This window comes from Anolis carolinensis, chromosome 4, assembly GCF_035594765.1.
Source record: "Anolis carolinensis isolate JA03-04 chromosome 4, rAnoCar3.1.pri, whole genome shotgun sequence".
Lineage (NCBI taxonomy): Eukaryota > Metazoa > Chordata > Lepidosauria > Squamata > Dactyloidae > Anolis > Anolis carolinensis.
Genome location: NC_085844.1, coordinates 91429897 through 91452199, shown reverse-complemented (window position 1 = coordinate 91452199; position 22303 = coordinate 91429897). Strand labels below are relative to the sequence as shown.

General features: G+C 40.5%; 1 long non-coding RNA gene across 3 annotated transcripts in view; it reads left to right on the top strand.

Annotated features, from left to right (window-relative positions):
- The window catches only part of LOC107983120 (uncharacterized), a 167385-nt gene that overhangs the window by 133887 nt on the left and 11195 nt on the right, over positions 1–22303 (top strand). The window contains exon 6 of one of the 3 annotated variants that reach the window (XR_010006168.1): positions 4122–5047. The exons of the other annotated variants lie outside the window; for them this stretch is intronic. This is a non-coding gene — a long non-coding RNA (uncharacterized LOC107983120). Of the gene's footprint in view, positions 1–4121; positions 5048–22303 lie in introns of those variants that run through there. 3 annotated transcript variants of the gene reach the window in all.

The following is a 22303-nucleotide window of genomic DNA, read 5'->3' as shown; positions in this document are numbered from 1 at the left end:
TTTCCTTCTTTGTTACCGAGGTTCCCCATTTCCCTGTGATTTTGGGAATTCCATGGCTGACACTCCACGACCCTAACATCTCCTGGTCCAACAGAGAACTGCAGTTTGCTTCACCGTACTGCCAAAACCATTGCCTCGTAGCCAAGGTATGCCATGCCACAGACTCCGAGCCCATCATCACCTTGCCAAAGAAGTACTCCGAGTATTGGGATGTATTCAATGAGAAAGAAGCCGAAAAATTACCCCCACATAGACCTTATGACTGTGCCATTGACTTGGTGGAGGGGGCCCCGATCCCGCGAGGGCATCTCTACTCCCTGACTGAACCAGAGCAAGAAGCTCTCAGGGAATTCTTAGAGACAAACCTTCGCAAGGGGTTCATCAGACCCTCTCAATCCCCAGCCGCCTCCCCAGTGATGTTTGTGAAGAAGAAGTCAGGGGAATTACGCTTGGTGGTGGACTACAGAGCATTGAACAATATCACCAAGCGGAACAGCTATCCCCTGCCCTTAATCTCGGATCTACTGGACCGACTTCGAGGAGCCAAGGTCTACACCAAGCTGGATCTTCGGGGGGCTTATAATCTAGTTCGCATCAGAGAAGGGGACGAGTGGAAGACCGCCTTCCAGACTAAATTCGGATTATTCGAGTCCCGAGTTATGAATTTCGGTTTATGCGGAGCTCCCGCAACGTTCCAGCATTTTGTCAACGATATTTTTCAGGACTATCTAGACAGATTCTTGATAATCTACCTGGACGATTTTTTGGTGTTTTCCAGATCACAATCAGAACATGAGAACCACGTCAAAATGGTGTTGCAACGACTGCGGGATCATGGACTTTATGCCAAGCTAGAAAAATGCGCTTTTGATCTACAAGAGGTAGATTTCCTTGGCTACCGCATCTCGCCTCTAGGGCTTTCCATGGATCCAGCCAAAGTTTCAGCAGTATTGGAATGGCGGGCGCCAACTAACAAGAAAGAGGTGCAGCGTTTCTTGGGGTTCGCGAACTACTACCGCAAGTTCATTCCAGATTTTGCCCGCTGGTCCGACCCCATCACTAGCTGCATCCGTGGAAAGCAGCCTTTCCGCTGGACTGAGCAAGCAGAGAAAGGGTTCCAGCAACTGAAGAAACTATTCACCTCCCAGCCAATTCTACAGCACCCAAATCCTGGAACCCCTTTTGTGGTGCAAGCGGACGCCTCTGATGTGGCAATTGGGGCTGTACTCTTACAACCGGTGGGAGATCACCTCCACCCCTGTGCCTTTTATTCTCGTCAACTAACCACACCAGAGAGGAATTACACCATTTGGGAAAAAGAACTACTGGCCATAAAGGCAGCCTTTGAAACTTGGAGACATTGGCTAGAAGGGGCCAAATTCCCCATTGAAGTCCACACTGATCATCGTAATCTAGAACATCTAAGAACTGCCCGCAAACTAAATCAGAGGCAGCAACGTTGGGCTTTATTCTTTGAACGTTTCAACTTCCAGATCCATTATGTGACCCCAGCTCAAACCAAGCAAGCAGACGCCCTGTCACGTAAACCGGAATACGCTGCAGGACGCAAGGAGACCTTTGAATCCCAACTGCTACAACCTGAGAACTTTGCCACGCTCACAGTGGGGAACACCAAATCCAGTCCCATTGGTTCAACTTCCCCTACTCCAGGACCCATCTGTGCTCAAGAAATCAGGGCTAGTCAGCAAGCAGATGCCTGGGCGCAGGACCAACTTCGCCAAGGTCTGCATTTTCCCTTTTCGCTTAAAGATGGGCTGCTCTGCTATAGAAATCATGTTTATATCCCACCCGGACCGGGCAGGGAAAAAGCGCTTCGTCTGTGTCATGACTGCAAACCAGCAGGACACTTCGGACTATTTAAAACCATGCATTTGATCCTAAGAGATTTTTGGTGGCCCAAGATCCGCAAGGATGTGGAAAAATATGTCAACACCTGCCCAGTATGCCAGCGCTCCAAGATACGAAGGGAGAAGCCCTCAGGGCTTTTGCACCCCCTTCCTACCCCATCTCGCCCATGGGAAATAATTTCCGCGGATTTCATCACTGACCTACCACCTTCCTGTGGATTCACCACGATCTTAGTGGTGGTGGACCTATTCACCAAGTTAGCCCATTTCATTCCCTGCGAAGGCCTCCCCACGGCCAAAGAAACTGCGGATCTATTTCTTCAGCATGTTTTCAGACTACATGGATTGCCCAAGAGTTTAGTCACAGACCGTGGATCTCAATTCACCTCTCGTTTTTGGAAGGCACTACAAAAACTACTGGGCATAGACTCTCGCTTATCTTCAGCTCATCATCCCCAAACAGATGGGCAAACGGAGCGCACCAATGCCACTTTGGAGCAGTATCTTCGCTGTTATGTAAACTACCAACAGGACAATTGGGCTTCTCTGTTACCACTGTCTGAGTTTGCCTACAATAATGGAGTTCAAGCTTCTACAAAAGAAACGCCGTTCTTTGCAAACTACGGTTTCCATCCACGTTTCTTTCCCCCTGTCATTGAAACTTCAGAAGTTCCCGCAGCAGAGGATTGGCTGCAGGAACTCACAGCGGTGCAACAACTTTTGCTCCAGCAACTGGACCAAGCCAAGGAGGACTATAAACGCCACGCTGACAAACACCGCCAGCCGGGCCCCGAAATCAAGGTAGGAGATCGGGTTTTTCTGTCCACTCGCTTTCTGCCCTCCCACCGCCCATGCCGGAAGTTAGATGCCCGCTTCATTGGCCCCTATCCAGTGGTGGCGCAATTAAACCCCGTGACTTTCAAACTCCAACTTCCGCGTTCAATGCGCATTCACCCAGTGTTTCACCGTTCCCTGCTCCTTCCGGCGGATGGTATGCGTCCTGATACAGACCAACCGGCCCCCCCTCCTGTTTTGATGAATGGGGAGGAGGAGTTCGAGGTTGAGGACATTTTGGATTCTCGCTTTCATCGCCGCCGCCTACAATATCTCATTGACTGGGTGGGTTTTGGGCCTGAGGAACGCTCTTGGGAAGACGCCTCCACAGTCCATGCTCCTGATCTAACCCGTCGCTTCCATCTGACCTATCCCACCAAACCGCGACCTCGCGCCTCGGGGAGAGGACCCCAGTTTGGGAGGGGCCCTGAGGAGGGGGATAGTGTGATGAACCATGGGCCTTGTAGTCCTGCTCAGGACATTGTAATCCCTGATGAAGATGAAAACTTGGGTTTTTTACCTTCCCAGTCTGAACTGGATTCCTCTCAGCCAGATCCTTCCCAGGCAGATCTGGAAACCTTGCACCTGCAAGAGAGTTGTGCCCCAGAAGTATGTCAAACAACCCCAGAGCCTACTTCTCCCGTGTTCTTGCGCCGGGAGTTTTGTAAACAACAGAGAAGTTTGGATTCAGCTTCGCGCAGGAGTGCGAGGATAGCAGCTAAGAATGTTGCCAATTAACATTGGTTCTCGTGAGAATCTTTAAGGAGTTTAACATCTGGTCTCAGAGTTTAGCTTTCGTTTCTGATTCCCAGAGAACCGCTTTGGTGAGAAAGTTGGACTCTATATAGGTGTTTTGCCCGCGTAGCAACTTCGCGGAGTCAATTTCGTCAGCCTACGGAGCGAGTTGTGTCTGGACAGCGCGCTCCGATTCAAGCCTCGCTTCAGCTCAAGCCTTGCCTTGCTATCCAGCCTTCGCCTTGCTTCCCAGCCTTTGTTTACCTACGGACTTTGCCTTGTTTCCCAGGACTAATCCTTGCCTTGTTTCACGGATTTTACCAAGTTATTCCACGGACCTTGTTCTTGTTCTTAGTTACCTTGTTCCACGTTCAAGCCTTGTTTCAAGTATCAAGTTATTTCCTAGCCACGCTCAAGTTTTATGGACTAAGGACCTTGTCATCTCCCCTCACTTTGCTTGGCAAAGTGAGTGTTTCGGTTATTGGATTACAACTTTGGACCTTAATATTTCTTATTGGACATTGCTTTTTTGGACTAATTCTGACCTTTCCTGAAGGGTCTAATTCTGGACTATTTTCTATACTTGTTTTTATTAACTTTATATATTCCTTCAATAAAGATATTAGTTAGATTCTGGCCTCTGTGTATGGTTATTGGTGCCTCTGCCGCCTGGGTCGTGACAAGGTGCTACATTGCTGTCTGCAAAGTATTGAAAATCATATTCTTGTTACTCACTATCTGCACTCAAAAATATTTCATTGTTTTTTTCTCTGTACAATATACAAGGGACAACAGGCCTTATGAATTCTATCCATATACATTATATCTACTTTTCTCATAGAATTCTCTAAGCATGAAAACTGTAAAAAATCAAATAAGTTACGAGGTGCAATAAGGTAACAATCATTTTAATATCAGAATAGTGAAACTGTATATTAAAATAAAATCTATATTCGAATGAAACTCTGCAATGTTTGTCAGCTAAGCAAAGGGGCAAGGATGTGATGTTTAGATCTGGGGTTGATGCCTTGCCATTGTAACAGATGGGTACAAAGTACCAAGTAGCCAACAGACCCTATATGTGCAAGAAGTGTGAACACTGAGGGCACAGTTCCCAGCTTGTATTGCCATATGGCTTTACAACTGTAATTGTTATTGTATGAACATAAAGGGTCTAGAGTGGACTGAAATGTTTTTTTGAGACCATGAATGAATGAATGAATTAAAGATAAAATTAAATCATTATGGGTGAGAAAAAGCAAGAAATAACCCATAGCAGAAAACCCAGAATTAGGAAAATAAGGGTGGTGGTTATAAACCTTTGTTTATATATTTAAGGTATTTTATCCTAATTTCCTGTCCAGCAATAACCTACAAAACACTAAAATTCAAAAAGCATCCCTGTCTTCTTTGTGTGTGCATGGATGTCCCATACTAATGATCAATTTTAAAGACACTGAAAAAGTGATTAATTTCTGATGATTTTGTATTGGTTTATGTTTTTGAAAACACATTCCACAAAGTGCAATGAACACTCACTTTCAATGGACGCCACATATTATGGGTACTAAGAATAAAATGGTTTAAAAGAGTAGCAGACAGCCTTGATCCTTCATAATGGTCTGGAACACCTTGTCAAGATTGTAAAGGCACATGAAAATTGGGAATACCGATAGCAGAGGACACTTGTCCATACCTTTCCCTATGGAGATTCTCTTTCTCAGCCCATCCATATTCAACACTTTCCCCAGTCTGCCTCCAGTACTTGACCCTACCATACTTTATTTTGTCCACTCTACCACCTCTTGGTGCTTTAGCAGAAGATAAGTGATGGCAGAAGACTTTACTACAGTCATCAGGTGGAGCATTGTTGTTCAGATTATACCTTTCAGAATCTAGCTCTTATGTCTTGGAATTGTGGGAGTTGTAGTACAAAACATCACTTCCCCAAACCTTGGAAAATGTTACCAGGTGAGAGTATAGCAGCGGAATCAGTAGCATCCAGATAACACCATGTGCAAAAGACTCAGACCAGGCAGAGGAATTTAAATGAACAAAAGAAACTTTACTCTTGCTTGTAGAGTTGAAATACAAAACAGTTCTGCAATCATACAATGTCCATGTAGTTGCATAAAGTAAATAACTAATAAATCAGCATCAATATATACAGCATAGTAGCTAGAGAGCCTTTCTTCCCAGTGCTCTCTCTAGCAAGCTCAAATCCCAACTGACATTCCTAGCCACCTGCTAAAACAGATACATTGTTTGTTTTAGGCGTGGCTTAGCCTCTGCAAAAGCTGAGCTCTTTTGCAGAGATCTTTCTTTGCAAACTAACTTTTGCAAGGATTTCTTCCCAAGGGATTTCTTATACACACATGCATACACATTAGCAAATTGGCATAATAGAAAAGAGGGTTCCGATGCTCAGATCAGACCTAATTCGCATCACTCATACTTGAGGTGATCTGGAAATCCTACACTACTGAGGCCTTCCCAGGGAGCATAAGATTGTACTTTCCCATGTTCATGTTCCACGAAATAATGCAGGAAAGGGAAGGATATTAGAGGCAAAGTTGAAGTATTTTGACCACATCATGAGAGAACAGGAAAGCTTGGAAAAGATCATGATACTGGGGAAAACGGAAGGAAAAAGGAAGAGAAGCCGACCAAGGGCAAGATGGATGGACAGTATCCTTGAAGTGACTGGCTTGACCTGGAAGGAACTGGGGGCGGCAACGGCCAATAGGGAGCTCTCGCGTGGACTGGTCCATGAGGTCACGAAGAGTCGGAAACAACTATGCGACTGAGCAACAGATGTTCATGTTCAGGTGTGGAGCCTTCAGTGGCGCAATGGGTTAAACCCTTGTGCTGGCAGGACTGCTGACTTGAAAGTTCAATTGCTGGTCTGAAGATTGCGGGTTTGAATCCGGGAAGAGTGTGGATGAGCTCCCTCTGTCAGCTCCAGCTCCCCATGTGGGGACATGAGAGTAGCTTCCCACAAGGATTGTAAAGCATCAAAAATATCCAGGAGTCCCCTGGGCAACGTCCTCGCAAATGGCCAGATCTTTCACTCCAGAAGTGACTTGCAGTTTCTCAAAAAAAAATGTTCAGGTGTGCCTTGTTATGTATATACACTAGTCAAGGGATGAGATCTTATATGGAGAGAAAGAGCTGGCAAAATTCAAAAATGGCAACTGAAGAGCCCATGTTGTGCCTAACGATCAAAATGAGTTTTAATATAATAGTAGTCTGTACATTTTAAATAAATAAAAAAGCTTTTAATGGCATGTCCAACATATTTTCAGAAAAGCAAAATTAGAGGCACAATTGTTATAACAGGGCTAAACCGCATTTCTATTCCTCATCTCTGACCTATTTTCAGCTAGGATTCTTCAGCTCTGATGCACATTCCAAGCCCTTTTAAAGAGAAATAACTCTGGTTCAATTACTTTAAGATTCAAGTTTCTGAAGTCCACTTTTGGCAATTAATTCTTGCGACATCTGTCAGTATGTATAAAGATTACGATAATAATATGGATTTATTAAGTACCTAAAGCAAAGTAGGCTTTGTATCAAAAGAAACACAAAGGAAGGTCTTAACTGTAGGCGTACAAGCAAGGGAAAAAGGTATGCAAGGAATGAAAAAGACAAAAAGAATCCGGGAATCCTGTATATCATAAATAGCATACTCAGTGATTAGTACAGAGGCATTAATTCATGAGTAAATAAAAGACAGTGCTTCTTCATAAAGGGTGTAATTAATTTACAGAATTTATTGCCACATGAAGTGGCGGAAGCCCAATATTTAGCAGGGATATGATCCTTTGCTGATGTCTTTCTCAAAGAAAGTTTTTGAAAACTGTGCAGTAATTCTTTGCTAATTTCATTCTTGAAGACAATTTTCTTCCCAGACCAAGAATATCTGAGCAATTTTCTGTTCACAGTTTGAGATTAATACTTTGCAAAATTTGTCCAAGTTTTTCATAGAAAAAGCAATTTTTTGTAAATAATAATTAATAAAAGAAGAGAGGAAGAAGAGGAAGAAGATAAGAATATTATTTCTTTTTAAAATATTTTTTATTAAAATGTCAAGGATAGTATACAGTGAAAGTGTGGGAACAATAACGTGACAGGAAAGGTGGGTAAAAGAGAATAAAGAAGTATGAGGTGAGAAAACAAAAAATAGGGGGAAAAGAGGAGAAAAAATTATAATAAAAATATTAATATGAGAAATATGAGAAAGGCAAAAAAAATTTTAAAAATTAAGAATAAAATAAAATAAAATAAAATGACTTTCTTCTAATCCCTAGTGGCTAGGATTTTCTTATTTCTTTCCTCTAAGATTCCTCATTGTCCTTCTGACCCTAATTCTTGTCCAGTTACTAATAGTCTATTGATTCTTCCTTCTTCTAAAATAATTTTCTACCGGTTCCCAATCAGTTTGTCTTATAGGGTTTCCCAAATTCTTTTTCAGTAAAAAAGTCAATTGATCCATATCTTTAACTTTTCTTAGTTTATTTCTCCATAAATCCAAGTGTGGTATTTCCTGTAGTTTCCATGTTTTTGCGAAGACAATCCTTGCGGCTGTCGACAGATATGTAAATAAAATGTCCTCATTTTTTGTCAGAGTCAAATCCTAAAAGGTAATATTCTGGTTTCATTGGAAATGTTATTTTGAATATTTTTTGGAACTCCTTATGAATCTTCACCCAATAGCTAGTGGTGATAAGAATATTATTTCTATACAGAAAATTCTGGTTTTTCAGAGCAAAAAAAATCTGCACAAATGTGTAGTATGCCTCAAACTGCAAAATTCTCGATAAGCCAGGATTATGTTGACAACAGTAGGATTATCCTTCATAGGCCTTCAGTGCTTCTAAATGTATGAGATGCTGTATAAAGAACTAATGACTTGTGTTGTCGAAGGCTTTCATGGCTGGGTTGTTGTGTATTTTCTGGGCTGTACAGCCATGTTCCAGAAGCATTCTCTCCTGACATTTCATCCACACCTATGGCAGGCATCCTCAGATGTTGTGAAGCATGACTTGCTCCTTCTACAACACACAAAGCAAGATGAATGTTCAGATAATTCCAGATGATGTACATGTATGTCGCTACAAGATTTTAGACACAGAATGAACCTTTTGTATGAGCCTGAAGGACCTCATGTTCTCAGTACAGTTGCCCCTCCCTCCACACACCCATTTTTATTTTTTTCTTCTGCAGATTTTTTTTTTGGTGAATTTTTAGCTGCTGTTTAACTAGCTTGGCCTCTTCACACCACGATTTCTGATGCTAATTCTCCTCTCCATAGCTGTTCTACAAGAGCAATAGTTTTTCTTTTCCCCTTTTCGCTGTTCCATCATGAAGTCTCAGCAAGGATTTAACCTCCGACCAGAATCCTGCAATGAGTGCCAGCCCCTCACTCCACTTTTCACCCTCTTACTATGAAGCCTCAGCTAAATTTTAAACCCATTGCCTGCATAATCCCCTTGTGCCCAATTTATCTTCAAATAACAACCCTGAGAAGAGTTATATTTTCAATGTATCTTCAGCAAAATTGATAAAATATCAATCCATCTTTAACAAACAAGAAGAATCTCTTTACTTTGAGACATGCAGAGTTTCTGTGCCTGGCACAAGATAATCCCATTAGCTTCAAAACTTGGTTCAGATTTGAACCTAATTCTCCCAACCCCTGGTCTTTCTGCTATACCATGCTGTTAATTTATTATTTCCTATTTATTGTAGTTGTGGGATTATGGAAAATGTCCTCTGAAATATGCCCAATGAATAGAACAACATAAGAAAACTCATAAATGCTGAATGTGTAGAATAAACATTAAGATGGTCACATTAAAACGGACCAAGTGACATTCAGGATAGTGGAAGCTCATGACTTTAATGTCAGCAGGTTGATAAATTCTGCTCAAGCTTTTAATCTGAATTTCAAGGAAACTATTCTAAAGTGCAGGTATCTAACCCTACAACAGGTTCAGCACCTTAGATAGCTCCTTTAAGGCACACTCTCTCACTGGCATGGATCCACTGATAGTGGATTCTCAACTGGTTTCTGCCTTGCAACTCATCAGTAGTTACCTATTTTTCTAGTATAAATCTTTAATCACATCGCTATCAGGTAATGTACTAACATTTTTCTGATACCTGTTTCAGGCTCAGTGTCTCTGCTTTTCATTCCAGAGTTTTGCCAAACTGACAAAGGACAATGAGCTGTGTTTGGAAGCATTCGATCCAAGTGCAAGATTTTTTTTTAATGAAAAGTGGGGTTAACCTATTGTTTTTCTTGCACAAGTTTTAGCTGTATCAAGAAATTTTTATCTTAAAATTAAGATTGGGTCCTTTACAACTTTATTCCAACATGTATAGAATGAAATATTTGAACTATTAAAACATACCTAAGTCATAATTGAATTGACTCATTTATAGAAAGAGACTGTTTCTAAAGGAAAGAAAATATGACAACAAAATCCAAGTAGGCAACCAAATCGACATTTTCAATGGTTCTTTGTCAATAGAATAATTGATATGTAAGCAGAAAGACTACAAAATCATGTCATTTAGCAGTGAACTAGATAATGACTTCCTGGCATGTTCTTTCAGCATACTTTGATTCTTTCTGAAAAGAGATAACACAAAATCTATGGTCGTGGTTTAAGTAAAGATTATATTCAATAATAGGACTTCTGTCATCACTGCTAACTCTCATGGATTTTGCTGTGCATCAAGTGCATTATGGAATTGAAAATTAACTGCATTTCATAGGGATAACTTCCTGATTGTGGGTTTCTTCTTTTACAGCTCGAAAATAAGAGCTGAGTGCATGTCCACCTCCATTTTTATAGCGCCTTTTGCTAAGTATTAATTTTTATTTTATTGATACATCCATTAAATTAACAAACAACGTTTTATCTTAATATATATTGTTCCAAAATTCACTTTACCTTGATTGACACTTTATATTTTTCTTAGAAGTGTATCACCCTTTTCCCATGCCCCCCCCCCCCCCGACTTCCCTCCTGGAACAGTGAATCCAAGTGATATCATTTCATAGATTTAACTATGTGCAAAGTCTGGTTTAAAATCTTATATCTATCATCTCCATCTGTTTTGCTGGTTTTATTTATTTGTCATTTCAGAAGCAAATCGAGGATACAGTTGTAATGTACTTAAAAACAAAAGCAAAATTTAAAAACTTGCCATTATGCTAAATATCCTTTGACCTCTAGTTGGCCACTTGGGGTGCCTCTGGTTTTACTATAATGTTACTCCATTGTGCATGTGGCAGGGCTCAGACTGCACTGTAATCGGTGGTCTGTGGTTTGCTCTTCTCCACACTCGCATGTTGCAGATGCGCAATTTCTTAAAGTTGTCTCTGGATCTCATGAATAGAGCATAGTCTATTCAGCATCTTTCAAGTCACCCAGGAGGGAGTTTTTCATTTGATATCAGCCATGGTTTGAGGTTCAGAATTTTAGCCTGCCATTTTTGGACTCTCGCTTGCTGAGATGTCCTTGTGAATATCTCTGTAGATCTTAGAAAACTATTTCTTGATTTAAGGTGTTGGTGTACTGGCTGATAACTGAACAGAGGATGGGCCAGAGATGTCACTGCCTTGGTCCTTTTCTTGTTGGTTGCTACTTCCCGAGGGATGTCAGGTGGTGCAGGATGTAGACATCCTGTGATAATGCGGTATGTCTCATTAAGAGCCACATCCACTGTTTTAACGTGGTGAGATGTGTTCCACACTGGGCATGTATATTCAGCAGCAGAGTAGCAAAGCACAAGGGTAAATGCCTTCACTGTGTCTGGTTGTGATTCCCAGGTTGTGATATTATTTCTAGCACCCACTTTTTGCTTGATAGTCAGGCAGTGCTTCTTGTAAATCAGAGCACGGTTCAGAATAACTCCCAAGTATTTTGGTGTGCTGCAATGCTCCAGTGGGATTCCTTCCCAGGTAATCCTCAGAGCTCGAAATGCTTGTCTGTTCATAAGGTGAAAAGCACATGTCTGTGTTTTAGATGGATCAGCAATCAGTTTGTTTTCTCTGTAATAGACAGTTAGAGAGCTTCTGATCAACCAATTCAAAGGTCCCTGCTTGGGCAGTGATGGCACGATCATCAGCATAGTTGAAACTCTCTGTCCCTTCTGGCAGCGGCTGATCATTTGTGTAAATGTTAAACATTGATGGAGCAAGCACGCTCCCCTGAGGCAGGCTGTTCTTCTCTTTTCGCCATCTGCTTCTCTGGCCCTGGAATTCACCAAAAAAGTTCCTGTTTTGTAGCAAATTTCCTATGAAGTGGGTGAGGTAGTAGTCCTTTGTGATAGTATAAGTTTTTCTCAAGAGAAGGCAATGATTTACAGTGTCAAAAGCAGCTGACAGGTCTATGAAGATAGCTCCTATAATCTGCTTCGTTGGTTAGAATAGAATAAGTGTTTCTTCTCTTCGATAAAGTCTTTCACCTTTGGAGGTAGGTTCCCAGGGTCACCCTTCAGGAAAAAAAATGGCTGGGGTGTGCAATCCATTGCACTGGATAACTGCTTGGGACCCCCTTTTTTCATCCAAAGAGGCCGAGGAGGTGATCAGAGGTAAACACTGGCCTCATACAAACGCACATTAGGTTACTCCTCCTTCTTTTCATTCAGGTACAACCAACATTTAATAGGTGTTTTGATCAAATAGTGGCTTGTTCAACCAAAATGTTTCTGTCTTGCTTGTTATTTCATGGCTAGATAGCCTCCTGGGATGGGGGTGATTTTTAGAGGTGAAAATTAAACTTAATGAGATTCTTTAAATATCTACCAGGTTTGTGGCAACCATTTCAGATTGTTAATAATGTTTCATTCCAGGATGCATTTTGACAAGAGAAGTGATGACCTATTATTATTATTATTATTATTATTATTATTATTATTATTATTATTATTATTATTACTATTCCCCAGCTTTTTCTCTCCATAAGGTGCCTTAAAAAGGCTTGCATGAAAAACATTTCAGTAGAATTTAAAATCTACAAATATGATATTTAATTCTGTTTTAATGTTTATATGAGTATTAAAAAATCAGTTAAAAGCAATAAATACATATTCAACTAAAAACCACACCAATCCCTGACTTAATTTTTTAAACCATCTTATTTAAAAGTCTGTCTGAATAAAAATATCTTAGCCTGCCACCACAGGCAGCTGTTGCCCTCAAATGTTGTTTGTTATTGGACATTCTAGGAAATTATCATGATGGCCGTTACAAACTTAAAACTTATGAAAAGCTTCATTGAACACTGAAAGTGTGTTGCTTCTTCTTTTGACATGGAAGAATGTCTTCTAATGCTACTTTTAGAATCACAAATTATTATACTACTGATATAGTAATTTTGGCATGTGGTTGAATTCACTTTTTCTTAAAAACAACATTATAAGCTCTGCACTGAACTCCAAACTCTAATTTGGGACACCTTTCTACCCTTTTACCACTCTATCTTGTCATCACTGGAATTTGCATTTTGGTGAAGGGATTTAAAAAATTATGCTCAGTATGCTTACCAACTCATATTTCCCAGAATTGCTTGATAGAATCCTCAACAATTAAAATATACAAATTTGATAAGCATTGATTAAGTAAACCCAGTAATTATTCAACACTGGGGTCAAGGTTGTACTGTGATAAGACCTGAGATCAACGTGAAAAATTTATAGCAGTATAAGCCAGTGGCACCAAAAAAACATACAAAAAAATCCTGAAAGTAAATAGTAAGAAGGTATAAAGGTATAAAGAGCCAATTCTGTGGTGCCCAGAATTGAACACAGTATTCCAGGTGCGGTTTGACCAAGGCAGAATAGAGGGGGAGCATGACTTCCCTGTATCTAGACCCTAGACTCCTATTTATGCAAGCCATAATCCCATTGGCTTTTTTTGCTGCCACATCACATTGTTGGCTCATGTTTAACTTGTTGTCTACAAGGACTCCAAGATCCTTTTCACACATACTGCTGTCGAACCAGGCATCTCCCATTCTGTATCTTTGCATTTCATTTTTTCTGCCTACGTGGAGTATCTTGCATTTGTCTCTGTTGAACTTTTGTTAGTTTTGGCCCATCTCTCTAATCTGTTCAGATGGTTCAGATGTCTTCTGGAGTATTAGCTATCCCTCCCATTTTGGTGTTGTCTGCAAACTTTTAGCCCTTCATCTAAGTCATTAATAAAGATGTTGAACAGAACCTGGCCCAGAACGAAAGCCTGCGGCACTCCATTTATCTCTTGCAGTACACTACATGTCACATATTGTTTTGTCCTCCATTGTCTTCTAATACTCCCATGCCTTGAGATGGACCTCTCACTTGTCTTGATGCAATGGCTGGCTCTCAAGTCTATGACTATCAATTTGGGCTGCTTTTGTTTGTTAGCTTACAATTTATATATAGCTGTGTAGCAAGAGCAATATGTAACTGAGCCCAAGATATGTGTGTATATGTGTCTTCATGTCACCTGTTGATTTATTGTGACCCTATGAATTCCATAAGTTTTCTTAGGCAAGGGGTACTTTGAGATGGCTTTGCAGTTTCCTTCTTCTGAAACATACCCTATATCACCTAGTATTAATTGGTAATCTCCCATCCAGTATTAACCACAGCTACTTAGCTACCAAGATCAGGATGTGATATTTAAATATTAGAGCACTGAGATCATTGAGGTACATGTTTCAAACCATTCAAATGACAACATTTTGAGATGTTCTTTTTACTCCCAAACTAACAAGCAAGCACACATAGTTCCAGTTGCCTTTACATGTACAAAATTTGCATTCAGCATTGGAATAGGAATTTTATTTCCTTAGAGCAAAATCATGTATAAAAAAGAGTTGTTGTCGAGTTTTTTTTTTAATGGAATATCTGAGCAAAACTTTTCTGAATCTAATTCCAACTTTTAGTCTGTGTCTGCAGCATTGTCTCATTTATTATAGCCTTTCTTGCCTTTTGTACAAAGATAAAGGAAAACATAATAGGCACTTTTGTCAGGAAACAGATACAATCTTCAAATGTTCCCTCTTAAATACAGATTAATGAATGGATGCTTGTTTTAATTCCTTGTATATTTCATTGAAACTAGTTTGCTTTGTTTAAAAAAAACTACTACTGTAAGCAGGCAAGTCAAGAATGGGATTCAGGCATGGATGTCTGTCTATTGCAATTAATTTAACAATTACTGAATTCTAAATCTGTTTCCACTTTACATACATGTTTGTAACAATTCATGAGTATTTTATAGGGTATTCAGTTCTATACTGAGGGAATGCTTAACTCTGAAAACTGAAATAAATTATGTCTTATTAATCAGTGGCCAAACTACTAGCATCAGTCTTCTGCTCTTGATCAGAGTCTATAATTACCTGCAGTCTAGTTTCAAATTATAACACCAGGTCTACCTCCAATTTTACTTTCCCTATTTTTAAAGGAAAGTAGTATAAAATGTGCATTATTCAAAGTCAAAGAATCGTTTAAGGATTAGAATGTTTCTAGAGTTGGCAGCTAGAATCTTCCATCCAAAATCTAATATCTTCATGTTGATGATTTAGAAAGAGATCAACCAAGTCAGCGTGCTCTTCCAATCTATCTCCTGCTTAACATCTATTCCAAACATGATGTATGTAAGGGAGAGGGTGAAGGAAAGTGAGTAAGTGGAAATATGAAAACAAAAGTATAGGGAAAATAGAAAATAGAACCCACATATTTCACATTATCCATGAATATTGACTAGTGTTAGTCCTCCATGAAACAGGTTGGAGAAAACAGAACCTAGAGAACAACACATCGTGTCTTGCACATTCCAGAGGGTTTCTATGTCCAAAATAGCTGAGATTTGGCCCTCTTGAGGCAGCCAGGCCCCAGATGTCCCACTTTAACTGGATCTTGGAACAAGACATTGTGGGTGAGATAATATCTGTTTTGCTATGGTGCAGGTGATTTCGGAGAAGAGTCAACCCAACTTTGTCTTGTCTAAGAAAGGATCATCCAGAGACACAAAAGATAGGCAATATTAGGAACATAAATGGGAACACATCCCTCTCCTGTTTTAAGCTGTTTTGATAGTGAGATAGGGCACTTCCACGCAGCGCTTAAACTGGTCAGAAGCCCCACATCCCACCCAAAACCTGGGAATTCCTGGGGAGGGTGGCTACATGCTATCCTGATAACTGTGGAATGCAGCCACCCTGAAGCTCCCCAAAATAACCCCTAAAAAGTTAAAAACCATACCTGGCTGCCATTATGCCCCTCCAAACCCAAAAGCATTGGATGAATGGGTGAATACCAAAGGTCTTTATCAAGACCATTGCTAACGATTATGTCTATTAATATAGAAGGTTTGTCACTTGCTAAGGAAGAACTATTAGCCAAAATGTCTGAGGACATCTCGTGTGACATCCTATGTATACAGGAAACACACAAAAACATCACAATGAGAAGACCAAAAATTCTTGGAATGCAGCTGGCAGTGGAACGACCTCACAGGCAATATGGCAGTGCCATTTTTGTACGATCTGGTGTAGCAATCTCTGCAACTTCCCTCACAGAAGTGAACAACATTGAAATCTTATCTGTGGAACTTGATAGTTGCACCGTATCATCACTCTATAAACCACCTGGGGCTGATTTCTATTTTACACCCCCAACCAGTTGCCACAATCATGAAGCCCATTTTGTTGTGGGAGATTTCAATAGCCACAGCTGTGTCTGGGGCTATGACGAAGATGATAGAAATGGCGAAGCAGTTCTAACGTGGGCAGACAATAGTAGAATGAGCCTCCTTCATGACAGTAAATTACCACCATCATTTAATAGCGGCCGATGGAAGCGTGGTTATAACCCTGATCTGATTTTTGTAAAGGAAAGCATAAGCCACCAATGCACCAAAAGGGTATTAAACCTAACACACAACACAGACCAATATGCTGCGTAGCATATGCAGCTGTAAGACCGAAAAGTGTCCCATTCCGCAGAAGATATAACTTCAATAAAGCTAACTGGACAAAGTTTACAGAGACCATGGAAGCTGCTATTTCTGATATAGAACCTTCTATAGAATATTATGACCTGTACAATGCTTTTGACACGAAATAAAAAAAATTATGCCCCTCCTTGAACTCTCCTGGCACATCATTTCCTCATGCCAGAAGGATCATAATGGTGGCCAAGTAAGGATTTTTATTTTTATTTTTTACTTTTTGGGGGTACATGGGGGTTGTGGGAGGGGTGGTCACCATCCTGGATCTTTGGGCTCTAAGAGCCCAAAAATTTCAGGATAACAAAAGGGGGACTCACCCCGGGGTAGTTCCAGGAATACATGGAAGTGAGCCCCCACAGGCCCAATACTCCATTAGACCTGGGCCTTTCAGGAAGACTCAGATATAATGGGATATTTAATTAATTTGGAATAGCCAGGGTTATTTCAAATTAATTAGTTTTTACCGGGACAGTCATTTGGACATAAACACCCAGACAGGTCCCATGTTTTGGGCCTGTCTGTATGGGCCCGTAGCCATCACAGGGAGTTGGGTCATACATACATGGGTTCACCATGAGAAGGATTTCAAGAACTCGTTCATTTACACACTCCCATTTGTCCATTCTTGTTTCCTTCTTTTTTCATTACACAATTCCTTCTCTTTTTGGTTGAGAACTTTATACAACACCAAGCTATCATTTTCTCCTGCTTCATTCTGTGGTGTCTAATCCTGGTTTTGAATATTAGCTGAGATATAATGCCAAGCTACAATTCTATATAAAATAGGAAAGGATGGGTGAATTTCTGCAGATGAGGAGGGGTGAGATATAGACCCTGATGGTCTTTGTAGATTTATCCATAAAGTTTCAAAAATGATCTCTTGTTATGCCTCAATCAATCCATTATGCTGATTCCATATTCTGCTAGAAAAAGTCTATTTACATAGACGATAGATGTCCAGTTTTAAAAAAAACTCTAGAAGAATAGTGTTTGTTTCAACAAAGATAAGTGTTCTACCATCTTAAAGATGGATTTAAGCATAAGTTTTCCTTTGGATTGGGCCAAGACATTCCACTGCCTGAGATGAAAAACAAAATGTTGATTCCTTTCACCTGGCATATAAAATCTATCTGGATAGTAGCTGGATCTTTCTTCAGTATCAATGATGGGACACCACACATGAAGGCCACAGTTGAAGGCATCAACTTGCTTAGAGGATACAAAGTTTAGACCAAAATGTGATTTCTCAACGACTCACTGCTATCTCCCATCACAGGCAACAACTTCATTCCACTTAATGGTAAGACTGATCCCATTCCTTCATAGACTGCTTTGATAATTTCTGGACAGAAGCATACATTATACATGACAGGCGGAAGGTTGTCATTTTAGAATAAAGTATTCAGATACAGTAGCAAATTAAAAGGCTCTATTTACAAGTACCCCTCCCCCATGAGTGTCATTTGTAATTAAATACATTTCTAAAACTCTTTTAAGAAAGTGTATCAGAAGCTTAAGTACTAACTTGGCATCAAGAGTTCAACAGTCCTGTGATTAATTATATGGTATATATGGATGATTACGTAAGCAGCTGTGGAAAGATGAGAGAACTTAAACATTAGTTTACAATAGGAAGCATGTGATCTTAGCCTTTTAAGTCTTGATTAAAGGAAAATAAAGCATTAATTGCATAAATTGCATGTTTTCAGTATTGTCTTTTGTTATCTCAGGCCTGTGAAATTATCTGTGCAGCTGGAGTGATTGATGACCAAGGAGATATTTGGGATGAACTGAAATCCCTCTGCATATTCAAGTTCTATGGCATTAATTTGACATCTCAGCAGTTTAGTGATGCTTGGATGAAAGATTCTATGTGCTGTCATTACTGCTACTGAATGCACACATTCTCTGGCAGCAGTTAAAATAAGTCATTTTGGTGTTTATTTGTTTGTTTGTTAAAAGACAAATCTAAAAATAAAATAAGGGCCTGTACACAGATATAAATATTAATCTTCAGGCTGCAGAAATTATATTCTCAAAAACAAGGACAGATTTATCAACAAGATGGAATTTCCCTGATATGTGCAGAAAAAAAAGGGGAGACACATACAGAAAAAGAAAATTCTTCTATAGAGGCTTATGTTTAATACTTACCCATGGTGTACTAAAAGATGGATATGTGTATTATTCAAAGCTTCACAAGCTTTAACGATATGAAGTCACTTGAGATTAATTTATTTTCCCAGTAATAACAAAAGCTTAATGAAGTTATATTACTATTAAGAGTGCATCTATGCTGTAGAATTAATGCAGTTTGACACTACTTTAACTGCCATAGCTCAATGCTATGGAATTCTGGCTGTTATTGCTTGATGAGGCACCAGCACTCTTTGGCAGAGACGGTTAAGGATCTTAGTTTTACAAGCCTCTATGATTCAGTAGCACTGAGCCTTGACAGTTAGAATTGTGTCAAACTGAATCAGTTCAGCAGTGTAGTTGTACCTGAAATGTCGCCCTGAGTCCCTTTGGGTGAGAAGGGAGGGATATAAATATTGGAAATAAATAAATAAATAAATGTAGAGAGAGTGAAGAGTTGTCCTCTGAAGGTGATAAAGAAATAGGAAATAATGGTTGTCTATTACCAAGGAGCCCCGGTGGCAAAGGGTGTTAAAGCACTGAGCTGCTGAACTTGCAGACCGAAAGGTCCCAGGTTCAAACCCCGGGAGCGGCATGAGCAGCCGCTGTTAGACCCAGCTCCTGCCAACCTAGCAGTTCGAAAACATGCCAATGTGAGTAGATCAATAGGTACCGCTCCAGCGGGAAGGTAACGGCACTCCATGCAGTCATGCCAGCCACATGACCTTGGAGGTGTCTACAGACAACGCCGGCTTAGAAATGGAGATGAGCATCAACCCCCAGAGTCGGTCACAACTGGACTTAACGTCAGGGAAAAACCTTTACATTTTACCTATAACCATAAAATCAAGCATATTCATTCTGCATCTTCACAACACACAACGACTTCTGGTAAGTATCCTGAGTTTTTCTTTTGCCCTTAATCCACATTTACTTCACCTTAAGCATAGTCTGGAGATACACCAGAGTTTTCAATTCAGAACTTGATCCTGGATGAGTATGCCGACCTGGCATGCATTATAGAGACCTGGTTGGATGAGACTGGGGGAATCAATCTTTCTCCGCTCTCCCTGCCAGGATTCTCTGTGCAGCAGCAGGTGAGGCCTGGAGTGGGGGGGAGTAGACTGGATGAGGACAAACAAATTGAAGCTTAATCCAGACGGGAGAGAGGTGCTCCTACTCAATCATAAGACAGATCTTGGAATAGGGAGTCAACCTGTGTTAGATAGGGTGACACTCTCCCTGAAAACGCAGGTTCACAGTTTGGGAGTACTCATGGATTCAGCTCTGAACCTGGAGGCCCAGGTATCAGCAGTAACCAGGAATGCTTTTTCACAGTTAAAGGTAGTGCGTCAACTGCGCCCATTCCTTTTTAAAAATTTTTAATTTATTTATTTTTCAAACTTATATGCCGCCACTCCCCTAGGGCTCGGAGCGGCTTACAAGAACCAGCTAAAATCAACAATTTAAAAAACATCTTAAAAACATCTTTAAAAAACATCTTAAAAACATCCTAAAAACACCTTTTAAAACATCAACAAAAGAACTCAAAAGCCTGTCAAAACAGATGTGTCTTTATAGTTTTGAATGTACATAAAAAGTGGGGGAACAATAAACAGGTATAGGAAAGACAGATTATAAGAAAAGACAAGAAAAAAAGAAAGAAAAAAAGGGGAAAAAAAGAGAAGACCCCAACAACACACCCAATAAAGTATGTATCCCTTACAGATCCTCTGCACCACGAAATACATTTTCTTCATTTTATAATATTATCCGGCGAACATCTGTGAACATCCTACCCCCTAAGGTTGCTTAAGGTTGCTTGTAAACCTGTTTCATAAAAGTTCAATCTTTACCCTTTGCAGGTATTGTGCCCATTCCTGGAGAAGTCAGATCTGGCCATGATGGTAAATTTCTTGGTAACATTCCAGTTGGACTACTGCAATGCACTCTACATGGGGCTACCTTTGAAAAGCGCTTGGAAACTTCAGTTGTTCCAAAGAGCAGCAGCCAGACTGCTAACTGGGGCTGGCTACTGGGAGCATACAACTCCTCTGTTGCGACAACTCCACTGGCTGCCAACACGTTGCCAAGCACAATTCAAAATGCTATATTGACTTCCAAAGCCCTATAAGGCTTCGGTCCAGGTTATCTGAAGGACTGCATCTCTTTTTATGAACCTGGGACACATCTACCATCAACAGGGGAGGGCCTTCTCTTGATCCCACTACCCATACAAGCATGCTTTGTGGTGGCTGCTCCCAGGCTGTGGAACTCCCTCCCAAAAGAAACCAGAATGGCCCAATCCCTGCTGGCCTTCTGCAAGCAGGTCAAGACCTTCCCCTGCCGACAGGGAGGGTTTATGAGTTTTAAAGTCAATTTTAATGTATTCACTGTATTTTAATTCTCTTTTTACCACACTGATTTTATTTAATATATTTTTAACTTTTGTATTGCTCTTTTTAAACTGTTTAGTGTGGATAGATGTTAGCCGCCTTTCACCCATGGGGAGAAAGATGGGATATAAATAAAGATGATGATGATGATGATGATGATGATGATTATACATAAACATAGTGCTTCAGATGGGTTAGGTCCATGCATGTGATGTCTCATGGGCCTTGTAGTCCCGTTCCTAGTGCTATTGTGGCAGATGAGGAGGAAAACATGGGATTTCCACCGGTTCAGCTTGAATCGGAGCCTCGCCACCTGGAAGATGTTTGTCCTCAGGAAGTTGACCAAACAAGCCTTGGGCAGAATTCTCCCCCGTTTTCCCGAAAGGACAATTATAATAGAGATAGAGGAATCAGGGAGGCTAATCGCCGGAGCCTCAGAATCGCTGCCAGACAATTAGCTGATTAGGTCTGCTTCCCTTGGGAAATTCTAAGGAGTCATGCATCTGGACACAGTTTGGGTTTCACTTCTTGTTCTCCAGGGAAAGTGTTCTATTGGCGGGAAAACAAGACCCTATATAGGGGTTTTGCCTCAAGGGGAACCTTGCGGAGTCAATTGTTCAGCTTGAGGAGAGAGATCGTGTGTGGACTTCGTACCCCAGTTCCTTGTTTCCTGGATCAAGTTTCCAGCCTGCCTCGTTTCACGGACCAAGTTTCCAGTCTTGCCTTGTCTCACGTTTGCCACGGACCTTGTTTCGTGATTCAAATTGTCACGTTTCCAGTCTTGATCCAGCCAAGATTCTAGTTTAAGATCCAGCCTTGTTGTCAAGCTTCAATGGACTAAAGACCTTGTCATCTCCCCACACTATTGCTTGGCAAAGTGTGTGTTTCGGTTAATGGATTATAACTTTGAACTCTAATATCTTATATTGGACATTATTTTCCTGGACTATATTTGGCCTTTCCTGAAAGGTCTGCTTCTGAACTATATTCTTCACTTGTTTTTATTGACTTTATACATTTCTTTAATAAAGATATTAGATAGATTCTGGTCTCTGCGCATGGTTATTGGTGCTCTGCAGCCTGGACCCTGACAATGCATCCAGCTACCATCATAATAGATCTGGGACCAATCCTGGGCATAATTATCCAAACTGGTTCCAAATTAAGTGGCTGGTTTAGGCATGGCCTAATTTGAAGACCTTGGTGTTATTATTGCTAATGAATAATATAATAGAATTATAGAATAATTAATTAGCTGCCGTGCATGACTAGCTGAATAAAAGGAGAGATGAATGGGAAAATCATATCTATTGAAG